We start from the raw sequence: 14,769 nt of genomic DNA, 5'->3' as shown, positions 1-14,769 counted from the left end.
TGCACCGGGCAAGTCACCCTTCGCGGCAGCCGCCTCCCCGACGCCGCCTCAGAGCCCCGAGCCAGGCAGAAGCAGATCTGAGCTGTGCCAGCCGGGCGCCGTCCGCCCCTCCCACCGCGCCCCGCCTCCTCGCCCGCGCCCTGGCCGCGCGCTTGCGCCCCTCGGAGCAGGTGATGCCCGCGCCCCACGCCCTTCCCGCTCTGCGTCCTCGGTAGCGTGCCTGCTCTCAGCACCGATTTAAAGGAGCCCGACGACAGCTCGGCTGAAAGATCGGGCCAAACAGCCGACATTTTTTTCAGGCATATTTTAGGATGCCTCAACTGGAGTTTTAGCTGACTAGATTCAAAGGGGCGGGGAGTGACAGGAGAGGAAGTGTCTGTTTCCAGCTGTGGTTTCTGGGATATGTAGTTTCTTTCTTTTCTTCTTCTTCTTCTTTTTTTTTCTTTTAGTCTGGGGAAGATTTAAAAGATTCTAAGAAAGGTTCAAGTAATTGGAGATTAACAAGAGAGATTCCTAATACCTTTGAGGCAAATTTCGCCAAAGGAGCTAAGAGTGGCTTTTCTCTTCTAGAACTTTTTGAGAACAAATATGTTGAATATTTAAAAATGATATAATACTATGAGGTTTTTGAAGGCATGTACCTTATGTTTTCTGAAGGCACTACACAAAAGTAAAAGATAAGGAAATTGTGGACCTGGGGTACTGTAGTAAAATCCAGATTGTAAATAATAAAATATTACAATAATGAGAAATGTTGAAAACATGATTTCAGTTCCCTCTCACCTTCTCTTTTTAAACCGAATGTGGATGGAAGAACCCAAAAGGTAAATTAACTTGGGTTACACTACTTTTCCAGACCTCCCCCCACACACACACACACACAGATACTTTTCGTGTTACTCTGTTAGAGGAACTGTTTTTCCTTATCACTACATCCGCTGCCCAATTTTGCTACCTGCCTTTCCTCACAACACAGACTTAATGTCTCCAACCATCTAGGTAAAAGAAAAAACACGTGCTAAAGATTTGGAAAGAATAAATAATTCAACAGAAACAAGACTCAGAAAGTAAGTTTCCAAGGTTTGCAATCATCTTTATGTAATTTGATATCATACCGTCAACTTGTCTTAAAAGAAGGATGTGGCACAATTATAACAATTTGTAACTGCATTTACTGCTTTTAAAGATGGCAAGTAATCAGATGAAATTACTGGTTGAGTTCCCTACAAAAAGTTCGATTTTGCTCATAACACACTGAGATATGATTTCCAAAGTCAAAGCTCCAAACAGTCTTTCATTTAAATGGATAAGAGAATGTTTTCACTTTATACAAACAAATCAAGCTCAGGCAATCTAACATTCTGATGGCCACCTTTGAAGGCAAATGCCATAGTGTCTTAGCTCCTAGAAGTGAGTATCTTCACAGGACAACATTATAGATTATCTTCCCTTCTGTGACAAAATAGGGAGCTCAACCACAGTCCAGGCTACCCTAGGAATTAGTAACATGTTTATATTTCAGGATGTGAGGAAGAGGGAGATGATCACATGTGGCTGTTTTCTCATAATGTGTTCATGTCTTTCACAAATGAATTTAATTGATATATTGACATACAGAGACCACAAGCTTCAACAATTTTGGCCAAACAGTGGTGCAGTTGTAATGCAACTGAACCCAAATAAGAAGGTCCTTGTTTACTTCACAGGGCTACCCTTTATACACTGGTCAGTGAAGGAGACCCAGACTGGCTGAGGCTGGGGTGGATCGTGGCACGAAGTTCCAGTCAGAAATGCATCTCTCTCTCTCTCTCTGTCTCCCCCATTCTCCCTTTCTCTGTTTGTAATAGATAAAATAAACAAAATAAACAAAATAAAAAGATAAGATTAATATCTTTTCAAATTCAGCCTCAGAGAAAACACATTGTTAAAGCCATATTCCCCTCCATTGTAGATGGAAAGGTACCTGTGAAGTAACAAGAAGAGAGAAATAGGAAGTGTTAAGTAATATGCAAAATAATGTTGATAGGCTACGCAAAAAGTAGTAATGTATAAGAGGGGAATATTATAGTCCATTGTGCAGATTTCCCCTCTTATAAATTACTACTTCTCCTTCCTGTTCCCTGGAGCAACCATCATCAGAAAACAGAAAAATAGGATATATGGGGAAAGGATAAATGGACTGACGGAAACTAGAGATGTAATGACAGCACTTGAGAAATGCTTTGGTTTTTTATTTTTTAAAAAGATTTTGCCTTTGGGACTGATATAATTCTGACTTCATAATAGCATTTGTTTTATAATCCTGTATTTCAGCTTAAGGTTGCCTGTGCATGTGAGATGTTTTTTTTGCTTTAAAGAGAAAGACTAGTCCAAATGCATTCCTTATATGTAAATTCTCGGAAATCTACGCCACAGGGATGAGGAATCAAATGCTGCAGACAACTTCATGAAGTCAGTCCTTACCCAGAAAAGTATCCTAATTAGTTTTATTCTGCATGTGAACTAATAATGTGATATTCAAAATCTCTGTCACAGGGGTCAGCAGGTGGGGTAGCAGTTATGTCGGGGTACTCCCACGTGGCTGACCAAGATTTGATTCCCAAGTCCGGTGACTTCAAAATCATGCCAGTGCATGTGTGTCCATGCACAGGATCACAGGAAGAGAGGGGATTGCTGTGTGTCCATACCCCCAGGGTGATTTCTCACTTTCCCTCTCACTGTCTCTGTCGCACTCTTTCTCTCTCTGGTGAGCGTACATGCCCTAAGGCAGAAACCCTGAAAAAAAAAAGAAAAGAAAAATCTGTCACTCCCTGTTTGTTATATTAATAGTTACTCTAAGGGTTACTATTTGACTCTGTTGATAGATTTAATAACCTGGTAGTTCAGATCTAATTCACTCAGTCTGATAGGTTGGTCATAAAAGGAATCAATTTCTGAAACCTTTGACTATTACATACTATTATACTATTATGTCCTTCTAAAATGACTTCTCAACTTCAGAGAAACAAATCTTTTCCTTTTTTAACAAAATTCTTACCTCACTTTCCCAGGTAGTTTCTAATATTTTTAGGTAAGAATCAATATAAATATGACGATTGGGGTCAGCAGGTGGCGTGGTGATTAAAGGCACTGGATTGCCACATGGTCGACTTGGTTCAAGTCCCAGACCTGGAGGCTTGCTTTCTCACTTTCCCTTTCTCTCTCGCTCTCTGTCTCTCTCTGGTAACATTAAAAAAATAATAATAACAAATGGAATTAAATGAATAAATAAATAAATAATTTAAATATATATATATATCTTTATGTATATATATATATATGTATGTGTGTGTGTATATATATATATAAACATGATGGTTAACAGCCAAATGTAACTATGTAATGATTCCTTTGAATGAGGAGGCCCAGTCTATCCTCTTTTTCACAGCTACCCAGGACAAAATTGAAAGACTGTATATTCTAGAATCTTATCTGGAGAAGTCTCTGAGTATACCAGGCACAATGGGTGCCAATGATCTGAACTGGCTGAAGTTGGGGGTGGGTTGTGGTATCAAGACCATGTTGCGGCTGCTGTCTCCCTGTCTCTTTATCTTTTAATCATGGAATAAATGAATATGTTTTTCTTTAAGGTGTAGACTATTTTGTATGTATCTATGTAGTTGAATATATTTATGACTGCAAAATCACAATTAAAATAGCTTTTCAAATATAGAAAAAAAGTGTAGTCTCATTCATTTTAAATACCTACAATTGAATTACTTTCATATGATTAAATCCAGCCTATTTAATAATAATAGCGCCTATTTATTAAATATTTAGCAAAAAACATATTGTATTGTTTATTAAATCCCCATTTTGTCAATATTAAGCCATTATCGCCATAATGATAATGAGCATTTTGTAAAATTTGCCCTTCTTTTTTTTTTAACCATTTCTTTTTTTTGGAGAGGTTTTTCTTTGCTATAGGGCGTGTGCCCTCCCCAGAAAGACAGAGAGAGACAGAGAGACAGAAAGCGAGAAATCACCCCCCAGGGGGGTGGCCATGCCGCAATCCCTTCTTCTCCATTCTCCTCTCGGGATCTTGGGCACGCACGCACATGTGCTGGTGTGAGTTTTAAGCCACCGGGTCTGGAACCGCGGTCGACTACGTGGGAGTCCAGCAACATAGCCATTACGGCGCTAACTGCTGGTCCCCTAAAATTCACCCTTTTATAAACTAAATTTGAGAGTATGTATATAGATTTAGTCATTCCAAAAAATTATTTGGCAATACTTATCAAGAGTCTTTAAAAAGACTCATAATCTGAGAGATACTTCTGGAAATCAGGCCTCACAAAATTATTTGACTTAAACAGTGATTTTTTAAATGATGTTTATTGAATTATTATTAATAAAACAATAAAACAGTCACAACTGCCTCTATATAGACTAGAGAAATAAAAGTCATAAAAACGATTTTAGAGAAAAGTTTGGCAAAATTATGTTTGAATTTGAATATCTGAAACATCCATTTCTTTCTCTTTCTTTTTCTATATTTAGATTTTTGTCATAGGGCATGTGTACTCTCCAAAGAGAAAGTGAGAGACAGAAAGACAGAGAAAGGGAGAGTGAGAAATCACCCCTGGGACCAGCACTTAGCGTAATGGCTATGTCGCTGGACTCCCATGTAGTCGACCGCGGTTCGCATCCCGGACCCGGTGGCTTAAAACTCACGCCGGGTGCGTGTGTGTGCGTGCTTAAGACCCCGAGAGGAGAACGGAGGAGAAGGGATTGTGGTGTGGCCATCCCCCCCCCCCCGGGGGGTGATTTCTCTCTTTCTATCTCTCTGTCTCTCTCTGCCTGTCTGGCAAGCACACATGCCCTATAGCAAAAACCTCCCCCCCCAAAAAAAAGAAATCACCCCTCAGAGAGGATGGCCATGCCACAATTCCTTCTTCTCCCTTTCCCCCTTGGGATTTTGCTCCTCCCCACCACCACGTGTACATGTGCCTGGCATGAATTTAAGCCTCTGGGTCCAAGGCTCAAACCATGGTCAATATGGAAGTTCAGCACCTTAACCACCACAGCATTTGCCCGTTCCTCAATTTCATCTGTACTTATTCCAAAGTTAAACTGCAATTTAAACAAAATAGAAAGTCATTTATATTTAAAATGTGTTACTATAGACATGATATATAAAATGTTAACTAACAAAATTAGTTTTTCTGTTTCACAATATTTACTTTGCCATTTAAAAAACATTAGTAAGTCATAAGTCTATAATTTAGATGTCTCAGCATTATTTACTCACACATTTGTAAATGAACTTAAGAATTTAGAACATGCTATGAAAACTAGACATATATGTGCATGTATTTTCCTTCCTGATAGTCTGGTTGATAATTTCTGACTGAAATCTCATCTGCCATCTTGAAGACTCACCAGGTATGGCCCCTGGACTTTGGATCTTTGAACTGTGAATTGAATAAATCCTTATTTACTTAAATTCTCAAAACTCACGTATTTTCTGTTATTAGCAACACAACAAAGTAGAACAGATACCAATGTATTTATGTGAGGGACTTCTTAGGGAGAATGATAATATTCTCAAAGTCCTACTCTAGATGGTTGCTAGTAGGGTCAGGCGGAGGTATGGTGATAACACAACAGGACTAACAAGAGACAGATCCTGGGTTCATGTCTTGGAACCTCCCTGGGCACGTTATGCTCACATGCATGTCCATGATGATTCGGGCTGCCTGAGACTGGGGGTAGATCATGGCATGGGGGCACTGTTGAGGGCACCTATCTTTGTCTGTCTGTCCCTCTCTTTCATGAAGAAATTAATAGCATATTAATATCATAATGGCTAGTCTACAGGTTTGCAAATGCCTAGATGATCCATTTGGGATCAGAATTACAAAAGTATTTATCAGATTCAAAGAAATGTGTATGATATTCTGTATATTATATAACAGTGACATTCATACATATACCCAGTGTAACCTGTTAAGAGTCATACTAACTTCTAAAGGAATTGGGATCACTTCAAATAGAAAATACTCCATTTTACGAAGAGTAGTGAAGGGTTGAAGTTCAGTTATTTTAGGAATACACTTGTACTTATGTGAATTTCTCTGCAGATTAAAGAACAATTTGAATTGGTTGAGCAACTTGTATTGTAAGACAAAAGAAAAAAATCTATATGGGAAGGGGACTTTATATCATTTACTTTAGAAAGGAGAAGTGGAAGAATCTTTATTTTTTTGGAGAGGTTTTTTTTTTTTTTTTTTTACTATAGGGCGTGTGCATTCACCAGAAAGACAGAGAGAGAGAGACAGAGAGATAGAAAGCAACAATCCCTTCCCCTTCATTCTCCACTCGGGATCTTGGGCACGCACGCACACGCGCCCGGCATGAGTTTAAGCCACAGAGTCCGGGACTCGAACTGTGGTCGACTACATGGGAGTCCAGTGACATAGCCATTAAGCTAACTGCTGGTCTCATTATCTTTAATAACCTTCACTGATGATAGAACCTACAGATCTTTGCACAACTGACACATCAATGAGGCTTCAAGCTGTTTTCTGTGGAATGTGCAATGTAAAATCCAGCTTCGTCTATTTCAGAAAAATACCAGGAAACTTAACAATGTTAAGATGACTGCAATTGTGATGTTTAATTTTATGTGTCAATTTGATTGGGTCACAGAATACCCAGATATTGAGCTAAACATTTTTTCTAGGTATGTCTGTATGTGTGTGTCTTGGTGAGATGGCTGTTGCTATCATGGACTCTATACAGATCGCCTTACCCAATATGGGTGGTCATAATTCATTCCACTGACAACTGCATAGAACAAAAGCAGAAGAATGGAGAATTTGTCCCTTTCTGATTGAGTACTTGAGTTAAAACTTTGGTCTTCTACTGGCCTTGGACTGGGATTTAGACCATCAGCTTCCCTGGTTCTCAGGTCTTTGGACTTAAATTGAATCACACTGTATGGTTTCTTAGGTCTCTAGTTTGCAGATAGACTTGTACTTATGTGAATTTCTCTGCAGATTAAAGAACAATTTGAATTGGTTGAGCAACTTGTATTGTAAGACAAAAGAAAAAAATCTATATGGGAAGGGGACTTTATATCATTTACTTTAGAAAGGAGAAGTGGAAGAATCTTTATTTTTTTGGAGAGGTTTTTTTTTTTTTTTTTTACTATAGGGCGTGTGCATTCACCAGAAAGACAGAGAGAGAGAGACAGAGAGATAGAAAGCAACAATCCCTTCCCCTTCATTCTCCACTCGGGATCTTGGGCACGCACGCACACGCGCCCGGCATGAGTTTAAGCCACAGAGTCCGGGACTCGAACTGTGGTCGACTACATGGGAGTCCAGTGACATAGCCATTAAGCTAACTGCTGGTCTCATTATCTTTAATAACCTTCACTGATGATAGAACCTACAGATCTTTGCACAACTGACACATCAATGAGGCTTCAAGCTGTTTTCTGTGGAATGTGCAATGTAAAATCCAGCTTCGTCTATTTCAGAAAAATACCAGGAAACTTAACAATGTTAAGATGACTGCAATTGTGATGTTTAATTTTATGTGTCAATTTGATTGGGTCACAGAATACCCAGATATTGAGCTAAACATTTTTTCTAGGTATGTCTGTATGTGTGTGTCTTGGTGAGATGGCTGTTGCTATCATGGACTCTATACAGATCGCCTTACCCAATATGGGTGGTCATAATTCATTCCACTGACAACTGCATAGAACAAAAGCAGAAGAATGGAGAATTTGTCCCTTTCTGATTGAGTACTTGAGTTAAAACTTTGGTCTTCTACTGGCCTTGGACTGGGATTTAGACCATCAGCTTCCCTGGTTCTCAGGTCTTTGGACTTAAATTGAATCACACTGTATGGTTTCTTAGGTCTCTAGTTTGCAGATAGCAGATTATGGGTTCTCTCAGGCACTACAGTTGTGTAAGTCAATTTTTTAATAGTATATTATGTGAGCAAACTTATCGTAATATGTATATAATATATTCATATCTATCTGTCATTATCTATCCTATCGATTCTAGTTCTTTGAAGAACTCTGATTAATACATGGATGGATTCTTTGAAAGAGGTTAGGACTGAAGGATGAGGGAACTGACAGAATGCACATTTTTTTAAAGAATTATTTATTTTGGGACCAGCAGATGGTGTAATGGTTACATCATTGGACTCTCACAGAGTAGACCATGGTTTGAGTCCTGGACCTGGTAGCTTAAAACTCATACTGGGTTCATGTGCATGCGTGCCCCAAACCCCAAGAGGATAATGTAGGATAAGGGATTGTGGTTTGGTCATCACCCCCTGGGGAGTGATTTCTCGCTCTCTGACTCACTGTTTTCTCTCTGATGTACACATGTTCCCTATAGCAAAAATCTTTCTCTTAAAAAGAAAGAATTATTTATTTTATTTTATTTATTATTATTATTAATTTGACCACAGAAAGACAGAGAGAACAAAGGAAGGGAAAGTGAGAAAGCAACCTGCCAGGTCCAGGACTTGAACTGAGTTCAGCCGTGTGGGAATCCACCACTTAACCACCATGCCACCTGCTGGCCCCAAGTATGTAGATCTTTATATCCAAGGTGATACACATGAAAAATATAGGCAATATAAACATTATGCACATACATACGAAATGAAGCACAAAGGAAATATCACATTTCCATCGTTATCCTATGTGCTAAAGTGTGTTTTATTATGGTTTTCAGAGAACTTTATCATTTTTCCATATACTAATTCCAAGCTAATGGAAGAAAACTTCGGAAGTTTTTATTTTTGCATAGGCCTGTATGCAAGTAGGAAAAAAGAAAATAGATGGCTTACAATACGGGTGTATAAATGCAATTGGAAAAAAAATTACAAATTACTTTCTTGACACCGGTTAAAACTCTGACAGGATATTAAATTTATCTGGAGATATTTTGGAAAATCAATATCTTGGCCTCACCTCAGGCAAACTAAATCAGAATCTTGGGAAATAGGGTCAGCATTCATGTTTTTTCAAATTACCTCATGCAATCGAAATATGCAGTTTGGATTGAAAACCAATTCTTTGAAAGGATAGTGAATTTTAATATTAGAATAACAAATATATAGACAAAGAAAAGGCATTTATGAGTCAATATAGACTTTTCCTAGAAATTGCAATTAAACGCATCAGGAACACAGTACCATTATTAAAAATTATTTTTGAAGACATAAGCAAATGATAGATTTACCCTGTTCGAAAAACTATTGCTTCTGCATCTGGAATATGGTGTACTATTGTGGTCACTACATTGTGTGAAATTTGTAGAAGAGCTAGAGAGACACACCCCATTTAACAAAAAGGGATTTCAACTACTTCATTATAGGAGATTGAAGATGGGAGGCCAGAAAAATTAGAGTTCTTCTTAAAGAATATGAATATGAAAGCTTACCTAAGCATAGCTAACTAAAACTAATAGACTTTTTGGATACTGTGAAAAGTTGAATAAAATTAAATAAAATAACCAAGATCTATTATATATATTTTTATTTATATCAAATATTGAAATGAAAGATGCTATCTTTTCACCAACAGCAGTTTTCTCCTCTTGGCACAAGTACTTGACTACAGGTATCCACTTTTCTTGCCGTATGAATGTGTCCCTGTGGGCAAGCTCTACCTGATAAAATTATGCAGCTTCTAGGCATGGCACAAAGGAGCTCTATGTGTGTACTTATGAGGCTGACAGTAATGGAGGCAACAGGTCCACTCCAGAGGCTCCACAGGCTGAAGATACAGCACCTCTGAGGAGGTTCAATCAGGAGGGCAAGGGTGTGGTTGTGATATTCTGCCTCCTCTTACTAAAATACCCTTTCTTGGACAGTTTAGAAATGAAAGGGGAAATATCTATTCTGTTTGCATCATAGTATTTGTGTGTGTGTGATTTTTTTTTTCTCTCACACCCACCCTCCACTACTCACTCTCTACTACTTTCCCTCTTCACAGTCTCCAGCATCCACACCCATCCTCTCCACCATCACATCTTCAGATCTCTCAACATCTGCCAAAAAGTTCAGATACTCATTACAAATCAAGTGCAGATACATCTCACCTCGCTCAACATTAAGTCTTTGTTTACTCATTTTGAGTCAAATAATAGGATCTCATTGTTTCTCATAGATGTGCAATATTCTATAATATAAATGTGCCACATTTTTTAACCCAGTCATCAGTTTGGGGATACTTATGTTGGTTCTATGCTTTAATGATTGTGACTAATGATGTGCAAGTGTCTTTCCTATTGCGTGTTTTCCTATCTTTTGGGTGAATACCAAGGAGTGGAATTACTGGGTTATATGGATTGTATTTGTAGGTTTTTGAGACACTTCCATACTGCTGTCCACAGAGGTTCAACATATTTACATTTCCACCAACAGTGTAAGAAGGTGCCCTTTTCACCACAACCTTGCCAGCACTTGGCATTCTTTATTATTATTATTATTTTTAATCCTAGCCATTCTAATTTGGGAGTCATATTATGTTTCTATTCTTGGGTCTTTTTGTTAAAGTAGTCAGTGATATCTTAACTATACAAGGCAGCAGAAGGCACTTCCTTACAGGAGCACTAATATTAACAGAAACATCATCTTCTTATACATTCCACTTCAGGAACCTGACTTCATTATTCTTTGGAACTAGCAGTATGAGTAAATCTAGGTATCTCATTGACATCCAATTGTGTCATGTTCACCTCGACTCCATTTTCTGCCCTTATTTAACCTACAAGGATTATTCCCTTGCCTCTACCTATCCATGAATTTCTTAATGCCAATCTCAAGCCCACTCTGCATAAGAATTTTTTTCTATTCAGAAGCCACTATTATTGTCAATTTTTATTTAAGTATCCTATTATTTATTTGACATTTATTTACATATGATCTTACTTTATTTGATTAAGTATTTAGAATAATATAAAATATTGCTATTTTTCTTGCAGCCCCATCAGTACCTAGTGGACATGGTGAATACTTAACGCAATAGACATTCAATTCATTACTTAGTGAGAATTATTCAGGATAGACAATGCATTTAATACAAAATATACATTTTATTGTTTTGTAGCAAACATCTTCAAATGGGAAAATAAGAAAAGCTTTCACTGAGATTAATGAATCTTTTTCTATAATGATACAATTATTAATCCATAAATATTATATTTAATATATTACTGAGGCCTTAAGTTAAGTATTTTCACTATTTTTATCTCAATTAATGCTTTAAACCATCTCGTCATATAACTACTGTTTTGTCCAATTTATAAGTGAGAAAGTAGAAACTCAGCAAAGTTATTTAAATTTCTTAGGGCCACTGAAGTTGTGAATAACAAGAAAGGATTCAAACTTAGTCCCACATAAATTTAAGACCTACTATTTTCTTTCCTATATTAAAATACTTTCAATTTCTAATTGAAAAAGACAATCCTACTAATGAATGTAGAGATTTATGGAGTGGTACCTCTTGTTACCACTTTCAGAGCTTGTATAATACATTAAGTATATTGGAAATATATACTTGCTTTAATATGTAGCCCAAGATGTATACTAATAATCAGAAAATAGTATGTAGTACTTTAATTGTCTAAGAAATAGTCTGTGAAGCAAAGAGAAGTTAAAAAGAAGGATATTGGGGGGAGGGAGGAATATAATGAAAAAAATCACTCTTCTGATTTTACAGTTTAGTAAGAAATTACCTTTATCATTATTAATTTATCATGTTTTATTTGCAGTTAGGGCTAAATGTCTTTGCCTCAACTCTTAGGGCAGGAATTTTATCATTCATCATTTCAGGAGCCAGGGAAGAATGTTTAATTTTATTCCAACTAGGTTCTAAATTTGCCAGGTTAATTATTGATGAGTAAGCCGAAGATGGAAAGGGTTTTATAAATTCTGCCTAAGGCTTCCCCCACTCAACTTACTGCTCACATTAAAAGATCAGTGTCTGCTGTTAGCAGATGGTTCATAACCTGCTTATAATAATAATACTTTGTGTTTTTCACTGGTCTTCACTGCAGAGGTCTTAAACTTTTGAAACTTAACAACCATATATTACTGCAGTAACCATTACAGGTCTGTTTTACTAATGCTTAAACTACAGCAGTAAATCAATGAGCCCATTTCCAGCATCATTCTTGAGTCATTTTCACTTGCTACTAAAGAAGTTTAATTTTTCACACACTTTATTCTCATTATCCATCTCATAAGGCCAAAGACATACCAATCACATACTCAAAATCTGAGCCCTTCAAAGAAAAAAGAGTAATTGTATCAATCTCAGAAATGACACTCCAAGACAGATAATCATGGTTTTCATTGATTTTCTTGCAATCCTTGGCAGGAAGTGGTAGCTATTTTTAATCATACATACGAAAAAACTCAAAGACAAGCTGTTTGCGAGATTTTTCCACAGGGGAAAGGCTCTTTCCGAGGAGCACAGCATAGTTTCTTTCTAGTCATCTTGATGCTTTATTCCATTCTCAAATGCATACTTAGGAAAAATGAACCATCTCGTACCAGAAGATAGCCATCCCTTGCTACTCACCAGTTGGGTTTAGGCAGCAGAGAAGCAGCCCTGGAACCATCTCTCTTGCCTGGTGGTGAGCCTTACTTTGCTGGTGATGATCTTTACGTTGCTCAGCAAGGCAGGCTTTCTTCATTCAGCAATCATTTCAAGCAAATACTATGTACTGATGCTAGAGCTGTGGAAAGAAACAAAAGGCGCCTTACAGTGCAGTTGGAGAAACAGACATTTACAAAAGTGTTTACAAACTTATTTTTGAAAATGGCTGGCCAGGTTATTTGAACAAGTCCCATTGTTAAAAAGAACAAAGGAATTTTAAAGTACATTTTAAAGAAGACGAAGTGTATCAAAGAGTTAACAATATCAGTGAGGCATTACCAAGCCAAAACTCAAGGGAAATGGGACCATGCAAGATGCTTTTGTCCTGAGAATATTTGTTGATTCAGAAAATACAGACTTTCAATTGTCTTCTTTGGTGAGGGGACCTGAAATGAAAGGTTTTAAGTCTGCAAATGGTGATGTGTCTAACATAAAATGTTCCCCCAAATAAACTGGGACACCGGAGGTTGACAGGGTGGTGGGGAACTGGAGGAGGAACACTTCGTTTTTTCACTTGCCTAAGTTTTGCAGAAAATTCTATCTCATACTGTGTTTCTAATATTAAAATGACCTGGACTGTTAGTACCTCTGGGTGAAAGGCAAAAGAGAATGCAAATTGTATCTAAGTAAGGTATTCTCACTGTAAACCTCTATAAATTCTGCAATTTCTGAGAAAAAGGAGGTGGTCTATGTAAAGATTCAATGTTGTTTGAGAGGAGCTGGTGAAATATAGCTCAAGTTTGGAATATCTCATGAGCAGAAGACCCTGAGGAAATGAAATACAAGAATGAGCAGTAAGAGGTACCCAACCAATCCTTGAGCCAGAGTGATTGTAGCAATTGTCTAGGGTCTTCCCAGGCAAACTGTGGTGTTTGTACTTTGCACATCAATACCACCTAAGGGCTGGTGGAAAACCAGATACCAGATCTACTGCATTAGAGTTTACATTGAACAAAATCTCCAAGTAAGTTTTTGTATGCATACTAAGTTTGAAATAATGGATGAGAATAATAAAGCCTGAACTAGATCAGTGAGAAAAGAGAAGAAGGACTGATGGAAAAGTATCTCCTGTATTTTCCCATTTTAGAGGACATGGGCTGGATAATAGTCTCTTCAGTTTTTACCTTAAATACCTGGAAAGATGGTGCTTCAATATGACTTCAGATCATATTACACACACAAAGCTGATCAGGAAAGGGGAATACTATTCTAATTTTTCTTTCCACTTTGTGCTATTGGTTTAGAGAATATGGGCATTGAGATAAGGCACATGTTTGGTTATAGTGGAGGTATAATTGAAATTTGATCTATGAAACAAGTTCTTGTCCTATTAAGCATATTATTGAATGAGGCATGGAGATATATGATTAAAATCTTTTGCAACTTCTTTTTACTATTATTTCTCTGACAATGTTATACTATAATTTGTTCCTAAAACATTAATTATCACATGTGGACATATTAGTAGAACAATCAGAAATCAAATTAAAAACAAACTAAAATAGGAAGTGAACACATTCTTGAGTTAAAAGGAACACACTAATTTCAAAAACTGCAAAGCAGTATTACAATGTTCTGCAAGGATGACCCACATGGGAAGGTTCCCATTCACATCAGAAGGCCACACCAAACATGTTGAGTTTGCATGTGCCTGTGATTATGGGGCTGGCCCAAGCTGAGGGTGGATTGCAGCATGAAGGCCTGTTTGGGGCACTTATTTCTCCATCTCTCTTTCTGTCTCATTTATGGAATAAATAAATAAATACTGATAAAAAAATAGAACTGGGTTTGAGCAAGAACATTTGGGAAGCTTTAGAGATTCTTATCCAGGAGAGGCAAGAATAAAATGGTAATCACATGCCAATTTCCTTTTCTAGAAATGACTGGAAATAATGAGCCAACTACCAAAAGATTCACTATGGCTCATGGCTGCGTTTTATCCTAGCCACATAATAATTTTGTGTATGCCATTATTTTTTCAATTAGACGATTACCCATTACATTTTAAGATTTCTTACTTCCTTGGAAAAATGAAAAACTGAAGCACCAAATCCCTTTCTGCTTGGCAGCAAGCAACTACTGATTTC

The sequence above is a fragment of the Tupaia chinensis genome, unplaced genomic scaffold (assembly GCF_000334495.1).
Source record: "Tupaia chinensis unplaced genomic scaffold, TupChi_1.0 Scaffold000466_1, whole genome shotgun sequence".
Taxonomy (NCBI): domain Eukaryota; kingdom Metazoa; phylum Chordata; class Mammalia; order Scandentia; family Tupaiidae; genus Tupaia; species Tupaia belangeri.
This window is presented reverse-complemented; position numbering follows the sequence as displayed.